Source organism: Sphaerodactylus townsendi, linkage group LG02 (assembly GCF_021028975.2).
Source record: "Sphaerodactylus townsendi isolate TG3544 linkage group LG02, MPM_Stown_v2.3, whole genome shotgun sequence".
NCBI lineage: Eukaryota > Metazoa > Chordata > Lepidosauria > Squamata > Sphaerodactylidae > Sphaerodactylus > Sphaerodactylus townsendi.
Window position 1 is genome coordinate 121157980 of NC_059426.1, and position 12720 is coordinate 121170699.

At 41.0% G+C, this 12720-nt stretch overlaps 1 protein-coding gene across 7 annotated transcripts in view; it reads left to right on the forward strand.

The window, feature by feature from the left end:
* The first annotated feature begins 200 nt into the window (after positions 1-200).
* The window catches only part of SIPA1L1 (signal induced proliferation associated 1 like 1), a 184530-nt gene continuing 172010 nt past the window's right edge, over positions 201-12720 (forward strand). For 4 of the 7 annotated variants that reach the window (XM_048484057.1, XM_048484063.1, XM_048484062.1 and 1 more), the window contains exon 1: positions 201-324. The gene's annotated coding sequence lies outside the window, so the exon portion shown is untranslated. Of the gene's footprint in view, positions 325-497; positions 520-1169; positions 1283-12720 lie in introns of those variants that run through there. The other 3 variants (XM_048484058.1, XM_048484060.1, XM_048484059.1) reach the window with 3 other exon arrangements.

Sequence of the window (12720 nt, forward strand, 5' to 3'; positions counted from 1 at the left end):
TGCGGCCGAGGATGAAGCTGCTGCAGTAGCTGCAGCCACCACCGCAGTCAGAGAAAGCCGCTCGCGCCAGCACGCCCCCACCCCACAGACCGAGCGTTTGGCAGTTGCTATAGTTACTGCCCGGACTTCTCCCACTCCCCGCTTCTCCGCGAGGCGCGCGCTGGAGGCTTGCAGGAGTGGAGCCTCAGCTTCTCGCGAGAGTTCGAAGGAACGCAGGCGGAGCGGCCAGGCAGGCAAAGCTGGGGGAGTGAGTGAGCTCATTCCGGGCGCTGGAGAAGCAGCGAGCGGCGGCTGCTGCAGAAACGACAGCAGCAACTTTGTTGGGTGAGTTCTCGTCGGGCGGCGCGGGACTGGGGCGGGCGGCTCTACTTGGGCTCTGTAGTCCTGGCGTTCGGCTGGTCCGGAGTCGAGAGAGCCCCTCGCCCCCGCGCATCTCCGCATGCCAAACCGAAGAGGGCGTGTAAGTGTGTGGGCACTCTGAAACCGCAGGAACCGGCCCGCCTTGTCCCTCTAAACCAGGTGCTTCCCTTCCTTCAACCTGTGGCTGTTGCAGTTACAGGAACCTGCATGGCGGGAAGGGGAGGAAACACGCCCCCCTCTTTCCCCTTCTCAAGTCTCTGCCTCGGGCTTCTTTCCCTTGGAGCAACCCCCCACCCCGCCCGGCATTGACTCCTCAGACCTTGAGTTTCTCCGGTGGTGATCTCCACCCTCCAGTCCTGTATAATGCGGCATGATGGGTCACCGCCTCTCTTCCCAAATCCGTTAAAGGGGAGGTCTTACTTCTTTGATTTATGGGTTTGCGAGGAAGACTATTCCTCCTTTTTAACCTCTCTGCCCACATTTTCCCTATATTCTGCGGGCAGAGAGCCTGGTCTGCAACTGATCAGCAAAAGAAACCGACTTGCTCGCCCTGCCCCCAGTTTAAACAAGAAGGCAAGAAGCGGCATTCAGTTGGCGTCCCTTCCCCCCCCCCCCCGAATTGCTTTTGCTTGAATTCCTCCCCCCCCCCCCCCACCCCGGGCAAAGAAAGGCGAGGATTTATGTTTCCCTCGGACCTATTGACTAAGCTGATTATTTTTCCAATGGGCAGAACCGGGGAGGGAGCTGTGGTGGAAAGAGAGCTGCAGCAGCAGCGGGTTTTTTGCATGTGTTCTCTCCTCCCTCTTTAGGGAAGGAATTTTGAGTGGGAATAGGTCGGAACAGTCGTTGGAAGGGAAAGATAAGTTCGTTGCTGAAAACAACCCAAATCAAACACCAAGGAGGGAAAAGCCTGGCAAAGCAGGTCAGAATGAAGTAACACTGCCCCAGTGTGTTCTCTCTCCTTATCCACCCCTTTCCCATATCTTTTTTACCTCCTGCCTTAAAAGGAGAACATAGTTTAATATTGAACTGTTTGGGTACGTCTAAAAAGACATTACTTTGTACTGGTCTGAATATGCAAGCAATTTTTGGTGCTCGCTTTACTATAGTCACTTTGTTCTGAACCAGTTTTGACACTGTGATAATAATTAGTTAATTCAAAGGTAACGCCATTGGCAATATTCTAAATGTTTATAATGTGGGAAAGGGAGTGGTATTCCTGCAGTTTGGAGATGTAGGCAGGGATGACTTTAAAGTAGATCTTATAAACCAGGTAGAAAATTAAAACCAGAAAATACAATATACATTCAAAAGAAAGTTTTATTTCCTTTTTAACTTTTTAAGTGGGCATCACTGTGAAAAGCTTAATATATGCACATCATTTGGATGATCATGAATTGTGTTTATTTTATTTTATTTTATGAAAAAGGTGTTGGTTTGCATCCCCAGGTAGAAAATGTAATGCTGCTTAGTGCAGGGAAACTCTCCTTGCCTAACCTTGAGGCTGCTATGTCATATTTTTCTGTAAGAAAGCATAGATTCCTAACATTTTTGTTGTTACTGTTTTAATCTTAGCTGAGTAAAATGTGTACCAACTCCATTTTAGATGCCAAAGAGTTTTTGAAAGCTTGCAGCATTTAAGTTGGGTTTTGAAGTGAAGGTGTCAGGTTTCATTGGTGTTCCAGTAAGTTTGGATGAATGAAGACTAGTTCTTCCTCTTTAAATCACTCATTTTCTGAAGAAACTTTTACTCAAACTCCTCTCTTTCACCATAGTGAATGAATGCTAGATGTGGTTCCCATTCTCTCTGCCCCCCTCCCCCCGACATTTAAATTGTAAACAAGCTTTGTAAGGTAACTTTTGTATTTCCTTGGTTGTGCAATATGTTTCTGTAGTCATGGTTGATAGAGAGGCTAGTAATTTATTTTGGAGATATGCAGTTCAGTAGTCTTGGCTGTTTAGGGTGTTTGGAAAAAACTGACATTTTTGTCAAAGCTTGTTTATAAAAGAAACATCTTAAATTTTCACAAACTATGCTTTTCATGAATTAGGCCATCAATGCCAAGCTGGTTAATTATCAGAGCTCATCCATTATTAATTTTGCTATATTTTAAAATATTGTTGTATATAGTAGGAGATGGTCAGGTCATGGAAAGCATACTATTTTGGTTGATGAGTCCCCCATTTCTCTTATGGAAATGATCATAGGTCAGTGGTGGCAAACCTATGGCACGCGTGCCAGAAGTGGCACTCAGAGCCCTCTCTGTGGGCACGCATGCACAGAGTTTGTCATATGGGGGAGCGGAAAATCACCTACCCACCCCCCGCCACATACACACACATATCTAGGCTGGCCTTACTTCTGAGTAAACCTCCTAAGGTCGTGATTCACCCATTCGAAGTGTTGCATGGTTGCTTCACTGAGTAACCCGTGCCTTGGAGCAAACCGTTTTTTCTAAACTAAAACCTCAGAATTCAGGTTAAATTGCCATGTAGGCACTTTGCGATAAATAAATGGGTTTTGGGTTGCAATTTGGGCACTCGGTCTTGAAAAGGTTTGCCATCACTGTCATAGGTAATTCTCCTGGGTAGAAAGGTACATGTAAACTCTGTCCAGGAATCCCTTTTCCCCTACTCAGCTGTTTGGTGCACGCAGAGTGCATGTGTCCTTCTTGCATGTTCGGTGTGGATTTTCTCCCCAATTCTTTCAGAAACATTTTATATTCCCCAGATGGGAAGATTTGAGAGCACAAAACAAGTCATGTTCCTCTTGCTGGTATGAAATTGAATTGCTGGTATGAAATATGAATTTACTTTGCATCGCATTTTTAGAAGCCCTGTGGCATAGTGTGATAATCTGCTGTACTGCAGTCCAAGCTCTGCTCATGACCTGAGTTTGATCCAGTTGGAAGTCAGTTTCAGGTAGCCAGCTCAAGGTTGGCTCAGCCTTCCATCCTTCTGAGGTTGGTAATGAGTACCCAGCTTGCTGGGAGTAAAGTGTAGACGATTGGGAAAGATAATGACAAACTACCCCATCAACATAGTTTGCCTGTGAAATGTTGACGTCATCCCATGGATCAGAAATGGACATGGTATTTGCACAGGGAACTATTGTTACCTTCTTTTTTGCATGTTGTTTTAAACAAACTGAGTCTGTAAAATGCATTACATAATGCAATTCAAGCAATAGTTAAACTATGCAGTTCAGCAAAACCTATTTCCTAACATGCCAAATAGAGATGTGAAGACTGGGGGTGGGTGGGGGGGAACTGTTATTTTCCCCAGGCCTCCTCCCTGCAACTTTACCAAATAACAAAAATGGAATTTTTAGGGGCTACAGAACAAAACTCTTATGGAAATATTTTCTCTTTTTGAATGAGTGCAGTGGTTTTAAAGGCAGTGTGGTCATGCTGTAGACATACCCAGCTCTTAAATCCCGGATGAATTTCTGCACCTAGAAGGAAACCAAATCTTTCTCAGAGGAACATTCATGGTTTTCATTACTTCTCTGCAGTTGTATGTCTTCTGCTGTTCCTTTTGCCTGATATGGTTGAGCTTTTAACCTCTCCCTCAAGCCACTGTGACACATTTGACCATAGACTGGTAAAAAGTAGCTTATTGTCCTACCTTACAAAAGGGAGAAAAAAGATCCAAAGGCAGAAATTGGACCATAATCTCAAAGGAAAACTGAAAATTTCATTCTAAGACAGTGATGGCGAACCTATGGCACGGGTGCCAGAGGTGGCACTCAGAACCCTCTCTGTGGGCACGCACACACAGAGTTTGTCATGTGAAGGGCGGAAAATCACCCCCCCCCACATACACACATCACCTCCCACCCCCCACCCCCCACAAACACTCCCCCCCACACACACACATCTAGGCTGGCCTGGGCCACTGAACACGACATGCGCACACCGTGGTGACCAGGAAGGACTTGGCTGGCGGGCCTGGTGCCCGTGCTCCGGGTGGCTTCTGCCCGAGGGGGTGTGTGCAGAGGAAGCAGAGATGCTAGAGAGGCACAGAGCGGTGCACACAGGATTTGCTGGAGACTAGAGCAGGCTGGCCCCTGCTCGAGCAGGTGGGGCGGAGGAAGAGGGAGTCAACCAGTTTTTTCTAAACTAAAACCTCAGCATTCAGGTTAAATTGCTGGGTTGGCACTTTGCGATAAATAAGTGGAGTTTGTGTTGCAGTTTGGGCACTTGGTCTTAAAAAGGTTCGCCATCACTGTTCTAAAATTTCAATGACAACTTGACTCTCTCTGCGTAGCAGAATTAAGGCACATGTGCTGAGACAACTAGCAGTTTTCTCTCAAGTACTTGGGGGTAATTTCAATTTTGCTTGTACAAAATGAAGGCATTTATAACTTAAATTTCATTAATATGTCAAATACTGCAATTTTATGTTATATGCTAAGTAAACCTGGATGCATAGCTCTAAGGAGAAGCAGAGCTGCTTGATCTCCCTGTGGGAAGTGCTGATGGGCATCTCATTGCAGTTTTTGGCTGAGTGCAGTGAAGTTAGGTATTTATTGACTTTCTGTGATCATGATCTGGCCTATAATTCCATATTTAGTATATATTTGTAAAGTTACGTATTCTATTATTGAGCATACTAATAAACCCATTAAGGCTTCTTTTTCCTTAATAAATGCTAATATTTCTGCATTCAAGTTCAGTAAGATGACTTCACTTTTTTTCGAAAGACAAATTGAAAAACTTGGGAGAATTCCATTGATTTATACAATCTGCAAGAGCTGAAAGAAGGAGAGGGTAGAGGCCCCCTTGAATTCCTTGGTATTCTTCTTCATTTATAGTATTTCCATTGTATGAAAGAAAGAAGCAGTTTTCTCCATATCAGTAGTTCAGTCTTTGTACCAAGGGGCATGCTGCTTAATATTCACTTCTTACAGGATAGTTAGGGTACCCCACTGGGATATAGAAAAAGTTTCAATGTTGCTTACGAAGAAGTAAATCCTGCAAGTTGGTTTGGGTTTTGTAAAAGCTGTTTCTTTATTGCCTCTCATAAAATGATTCCTAGTGAAATATGGGATTACAGCAAAATGCTTATTTTGGTGTTACTTGGACATCACACTATTATCTAGAAGCTTTTATTGCTTAAAAACCTACAGCTGACACTTCAAATTTCCTAAATATTTATCTAAGTGTGGAATTGAACTTTGAGGATTTCTAAAGGAGAGGTTTCAGAAAAGCTATTTTTTAAGCATTGGAATTTTTTTTGTCTTAATTCTCTAGAAATATATTTTTCCTAGTTATAACAACTTTAACAGAAATCCATTTCATAACTCAAATGATTTGTACAAACTGTCATCCTTAATATTTTATGGTGAGTTGGTGGTGTTAATTTTGTTTGGTTTTTTGAGACTTTATCCTGAAATTTGCTGTGTAGCTTTGTATATAAATGTCTGAAAACCTCAAATTGTTATTTTTCTGTGTTATGCATTAGTTCAGTTATTTAATTTAAAAGGCTGTTGCATATATTGTGTTCTATTTCTTGCAGTTTAGATTTTTTCCCCGTTAAAGGCTAATTGTATGTTAAATATCATCATGCAATCAAGGGAAAATATCTGCCAGATTGTTCTGGGTTTCATGTTTCCAAGGAGATATGACTCAATGGCTTTGCTTCTGGAGAATCTCTATTAACTAGAATGTTTCCTAATTTGATATTTATAAATTGGTGTCTTAATTCTGTCTTTCAAAATCATCTTACTGGGTTTGACACTAGTAAAGAGAGGCCAGTGGTAGCTATTTATAATTAGTTTAATAGGGAACATGATACCTAGGCATTGTTACTAAAGGTGAGGCTGATCTCCATTTACATCAAGTGACAATGAGTTTGTTTTTGCACATGGTTTTAATTTTCTGAAATAGTATTGTGGAATTAACTTTTCTTCTTGCGTCCAAGTGAGTGCTACTCATTGCATTCATGATAGTAGATGGGTAAGCCTTAGTCTAAATCAGGGGTCGGCAACCTTTACCACCCAAAGAGCCATTTGGACCCATTTTCCAAGGCCCCAAAGATTTACCGAGCCGGAGAGGTGGCTCCGCATGGAGCCGCCTCCAGTTTGGCCCCTCCACTCACCTTTCCTTCCAGTGCTGCTCTGGAGGGCCACACCCACGCTGCCATCCAACCTCCAGGCCATGCGGAGCCACAGTTGCTGCAAAGTCTGGAGCTCTTTGTAGGCTCAAAAGGGCAAGTTCCATATGTTGCTATGAATTGCTATTTTCCCATTCATCATAGGGTTCATGAACTCCAAATAAAACACCAGAATGTGTTGTTCAAGGTTTTCATGGCCGTAATCAACTAGCTGCTGCAGGATTTCTGGACTGTGTGGCCAGGCCTGGTAATTTTTGCTTCGAACATAAGACACAGGTGAAACACTAGGAGCAAAAACTACCAGACCACGGCCACACAGGCTGGAAATCCCACATCAGCCACACAGCCCTGAAAACTCACAACAGCCAAGCCACTGGAACCCTACATTCTATAAAACATCGTATTGCTGTAATTGTGTCTGGGATCTATGCTGTTGTTTTGGACAGTCTCTGAGTAAACTATTGTGCTGATTTACAGAGTAAGGAGAAAATGGACTATTCTTATATTTTAAAGTATATTACTTGGATGTAACCTTTATTAATCACAGATAGGGTCTCATCTCATTGCAACTCAAGGCAGATTACATAGTGTGCAAAAATGCAGCCAAATAACACAGTTCAGTCCTGAACAGGAGTATAGCCTTCTAAGTCAGTTAAATTTAGAAAGATGTTATTGTTTAGGTTTACACTGTAAATGGCAATGTGTGTTTAGGATTTCTTCATGTTATATTTGTGATCATTGTGATTATAAAGGGCCTTGGGGGTCCTATTTGGGCGAAAAGACGGCATAGAATGTTTTCAGTAAAAATACAATGAAAAGGTGCTTTAATTTCTCCATCTTTAGGATGGGAGCTCTCATCCTGAATATAATATGGTAAAAGTTGGAGGAAAGTGAAAGAAAGGTTGCATGCCTAGAAGTGGAGCTAGTTCCTGAAGCTTGAGACACTTCTATAGAATGAAGTACAATAGGAATAATGCCCAGCGAATATGCGTTGTTTCCATAGTAATACTGTGTGATATTAAGGTGGGAGATGTTATGAGATTTGCTAGGATTTTTGAGCAGTTTGGAAGCATGGTTTCTCCTTCAGGCTAGCTGAAAGAGCTGTAGGCACAGTACCTTGAATCTCTTTCTTCTTGTTCCCCACCCCTATTAAAAACCTAAGATGAGCTAGCTATAAAATATATGTCTATAAACAGTCCACTTGTTAAATGCCATTGTCTACTATTTCTTTTTTCTTCCACTAAGTTGGACTCTACAGCATGGCATACTGGTTAATAACAGCGTTCTCTAATCTGGATAATCTTTGATTTCCCCACTCTTCCACATGAAGCCTGTTGGGTGACCTTGGGCTAATCACCGTTCTCTGAAAACTCCCTCAGCCTCACCTACCTCACAAGATTCTTGTTGTGCGGAAGGGAGGGGAAAGTGAATGTAAGCCACTTTGAGACTCCTTAGAGGTAGGGAAAAGCAGGCCATGAAACTCAACTCTTCTTTTTTTATTCATGTTACTTTTGAAGGTAAAGGTTCTTGCTTGTACTGTTCTTAATATCCCTTTATGAAGAGCACTAGCTAAAAATGTAGAAGAATTTGGGTTTTTTTCGTGATAGTCAGAGTTCTTGATGACTCCTGAAGCCTTTGAGTTCAAATCTAGCTTGACTTCATGATGGGGATAACGATTTTCACTTCAATCTGTCGGTTTTAATGGATGTTGAACTGTGTGTGTGTGTTGCTATCAGGTCACATCTGACTTGATGTTTTCAAAGCAAGAGACTTTCACAGGTGCCTTCACATCACAACCCTGGTATTCCTTGGAGATCTCTTATCCAAATACTTGCTACATCCAGCTCTGCTTAGCTTCTGGGGTCTGACCAGATAGTTTAGCCTGGGCTATCCAGGTCAGAGTGTGATGTCATCTGGGTATATCTAAAGTAGCAAGATGACTATTTTTCCACTTTTGCTATGAAAGCAGCCTCTGCAATAGCTGTCTAAAGAATTAGGTGTATAGCTGACCTCTTCAATAAGGGCCAGGCAGAACCTGTTACTCTGCTTTACTTTCCAGGGTTTTTAAATATAGGGTTACACTATAAAATGTATAGTACAGATCAACTTGGTAGGCAGCATTGGTAGTGGTGGTGAAATGTATCAGATTAATGAAAATACTATTCCCTTGGAGATTTAGACTTTTTCTAAAAAACTTCCCATTATAAGTTGAATCCCCCTGGCTGACTGTTACAGTTGTGCCTCAATTTATGGGTTGCTCACACTTAAAAATTGAGAATACAGGAAAATCTTTTTGACTTATCTACTTTTTAAACATCTTTTAATAGGAGAAAGAACAGAGTATACCATTTTGATATTTTATAGGTGATGGTACATAGTAGCAGGCCTTTTCTGTGCTTTAGTATGTGGGTGTTTCATGCCTTTTCTTGTAGATAAGTGATTTAAGTACTAGTCCTTAACAATGCTTCTCAGTGAATGAGTAATGTGTATTCAGTGATGCAAATAATGGGTTGGAATTGACTAGTGCACCTGCTTGGATTTGTTGATGATCAAAAATATATAGCTGTTTTAACGCTGAGGCTTCAGAAAGGTGCTGCTAAATTAAATGAAGTTTTTTTGTTTTGTTTGCCAGAAATTGGCATCTAATGAATTGTTAAACATTACTTTCTTTACAGTCAGTATCACTGTTTTGGAGTTATTCCTATTTTTAAGATCTTTGTCCTCTGTGGATAGGTTGCACAGTGGGTCAGCTGCAAATGTGATTTAGGATTCTGCAAAAGTAGGGAAAATTCAGTGTTCGCAGAAAAGACTGAAAAAAATTCCTCCTAATTTGAGAATAACTCAATATCAGCAGAGCTGTGCGGAATTCAGCTTGTTCTGTTGATAGATGGCTGGCCACCGCTGCCCCAGATGACTTGGCACAGTGTGTGAAGGCTGGTTGGTTGGAAAAGAACAGATTGAGATCAAATGCATTGAAGACCACGGTCCTGTGGCTGGGTAGGGGTGATCTGGTAGAGGGATTCCAGTTAAGGTTTGGCAACGTGACATTACATCCAGCTGCATCTATTAAAAGCCTTGGAGTTCTCCCTTTCTATGGAGGCTCAGGTCACCAATACGGCATGGTCACCTTTTACTGTCTTTGACAGGCTAGGCAGCTGGCCCGCTACTTATCCTGCCCCAACTTAGCCACAGTGATCCATGTGACAGTCACGTCCAAGCTAGACTACTGTAACTCTCTCTATGCGGGCCTGTCCTTGAGACTGACTTGGAAACTAAAACTGGTTCAGAATGCTGCTGCTAATCTCTCAAGAACCTCTGCGAGAGAGCATATAACATTTGTGCTTCAACAATTGCACTGGTTGCCAGTAGAGTTCTGAATCAGTCGAAGTCAACTTCCTTTCTTTTCCCTCCAAACTTTATATCACAGCAGGCTGCCTTTAATAGTAATCCTCTTGTTTAATCATCATCTTATTTTCTTTTGCAAATTGGGGCGCAGAATGCCTTGCCAAAGGACATAGAGGTAGTCTGTGACGTGAAGAATGAATAACATTGATTATTCAGGAATGTAATGATACTGCATACCCATAGTGTTACCTTGCTATTAGTTGTAGGATATATTTTTTGTGATTAGGGAATGTTGGTGCAACTAAGTTAATCAACGATGAGAAATGAGCTAAGATAAGCTGCCCTTGAAGTCTCAAACAGAATGCTTCCACCACGTTCATAAAGTACAGCAAACGTCTCAATCTATGGAAAGACAAGGTTAATATGCCCACAGCCTTGGAAGGCACACATCTTTTTGGTAACTTGACAAAGTCACATTTATTCTATGTCAGAGTGGGAGAATAGTTTAAAACACTAAACTGCTCTGTTTGATCAGATTCTATTTTTATAATAACCTTTCTTTCTTGATGCCAAGTCCCATAATCCTCACGGTGTGCTCTGTCAGGAAACTTTGTCCATTACTAGTTATATCACGTGGGAATGTTTTAGCTTTTGGTACAGAGGAACTACTATATATGTATTGGACATATGAAATGGTTTGGACAAAATTGTTTGGGATTGTATTGAATAACAGGTTTCTAATCTTAAATTTTCAATTTCTATCTGCGGGAAATCATGGTAAGGGTTGGATGATAAAATTGACTTTGGTACATATGACTGAATGGGTTAGTTAAAAATGGATTTAGTTAAATATGACTGACTTGTATGGCCACACATACAATTAACTGGTACTAATGTATTGTGAATGCTTCTTTAGTTCATGAATTAGCTTTTTGAGGCTTCAGGAGAGTTGAATTTACTATAAGTTGACTAGTTCAATGCACTTTGCTCGTGATTACCTGTGAAAAATAGCAAGCTGGGGGCTCCTGTATATAAATACTTGCAAAATAGTTGTAGATTAAATGTTATTAGCATAACATTACTGAGAATTCATTCTGCCCCCTTCCGCACACGCAAAATAATGCGTTTTCAAACCACTTTCACAACTGTTTGCAAGTGGATTTTGCCATTCCGCACAGCTTCAAAGAGCACTGAAAGTAATTTGAAAGTGCATTATTCTGCATGTGCGGAACAAGCCTCTAATAGGATTTTTGAGGACTATTCTGTTATAGTTACTGAACTTTACAATTTTAAGAAATATTTTTGCTGTGTTCACTGTATTATATTATGCTGTTGTTGTATTTTCTTATTTTGTAGTCCAGGTTTGTCCTATGTGTATTATATTTTACTGTATGCGTTCTATTCTTTTTATGCATTGTTCTGTAAATTAGTTAGTTTCTTTTATTGTATTGTTTTAAATTGTATATTCTTCCTTGAGTCTCAGCCAGAAAAGTCAGCTATAAATATAAATAAAATAAGTAATGCAGATACTGGAGGTTTAAATGGCTACTCTCATTTCTTATGATACTGCAAGTTAAATATCTTATAGGAAAGTAGCCACAATGTCCTTGTGAAAATAAAAAAAATGATTATTAGAGTTCATGGGCCTTTTCGCATAAAATGACATTTTGAAAGAAATTTGCCACACTAATAAGTAGGCCATCTTGCATTTTCCTGAACCATGGTGCAGAACAGAAACTTAACTTGTACATTCCTCTAGTCAGTTTCATTGTGTTTATACTACATGCACACTCACACAGTGCCAAGAGTTTTTATTTAAAATGTTCAAGCAGAGACTTGTGCTGAGTTTCATGTGCAGGACTGCAGGGAATTGGCTAAACCTGCCTAGGCTCATTAAGAACCTTGTCTAGTAGAGAAAATCTATGGCTCATTCCGCACACGCAGAATAATGCACTTTCAAGCTGCTTTCAGGGCTCTTTGAAGCTGTGCGGAATGGCAAAAACAGTTGTGAAAGCAGCTTGAAAGTGCATTATTTTGCGTGTGCGGAATGAGCCTATGTCATCCAATACAGTCTTTCCAAGGCAGCATTAAACCCAAGAAGCATAATGACTACTAAAATTTTTCTCTAAAACTTATCCGGATCTTCATATGTCAAAACTATTTGATAGTGCTGGATTGTTTAGCCATGTATTTTTTAAAAAGTAAACTATAAGTCTGAATGTTTGCTTGTTTTGAATTTAAACACTAGAGTAAATTTTGTGGTAATATTTGTTGCTCCCAGACATAGTTCAAGCATCAAAGTAAATACTACCAGTAACTGTAAGATCCTCAGGCTTGTGCACTTCCTTCTCACTCCATCATGCATATCCAGTTAATGAGACACATTTGAACCATTTGTATCTGAACTGCAAACCAAGAATCCAGTTTGGCATTAAGCTACCACGTAGAATCTTAGTTTTCAGGAAAGGTCTATTGATGGTTTTTTATAACAGCAAACTTGTTTGCAGTGGAAGATGACAATAACTTCTCAGCTTGCTGCATGTGAGTGAAAGGAGGGAGGAAGTGCAAGCCTTTTCAACTTCCCTCCAAATTCACTGGTATAGTAGCAGACCACGATTTGCTATTATGTCTGAGATAAAAGTTGTATGTCATACAAAAACACTTCTCTAATCCCAGCTTTGGATAAACAGCAACATTTTCTGAGATGTAGACTTTATCATTTTAGCTTGAGGATGAAAAAATTAGAACTTCTACTGGGTATTTTACATACCCACTAGTTCATTACTTGTCTTCCTTGCCTCAGAGGGAGGGCAGGCCAGTGGATACTCACTGTGAGAAGTCCTTCTTCCCTGGGGCAGAAGGACATCTTGGCCCTCCAGTCATCGTCTTATTATTACA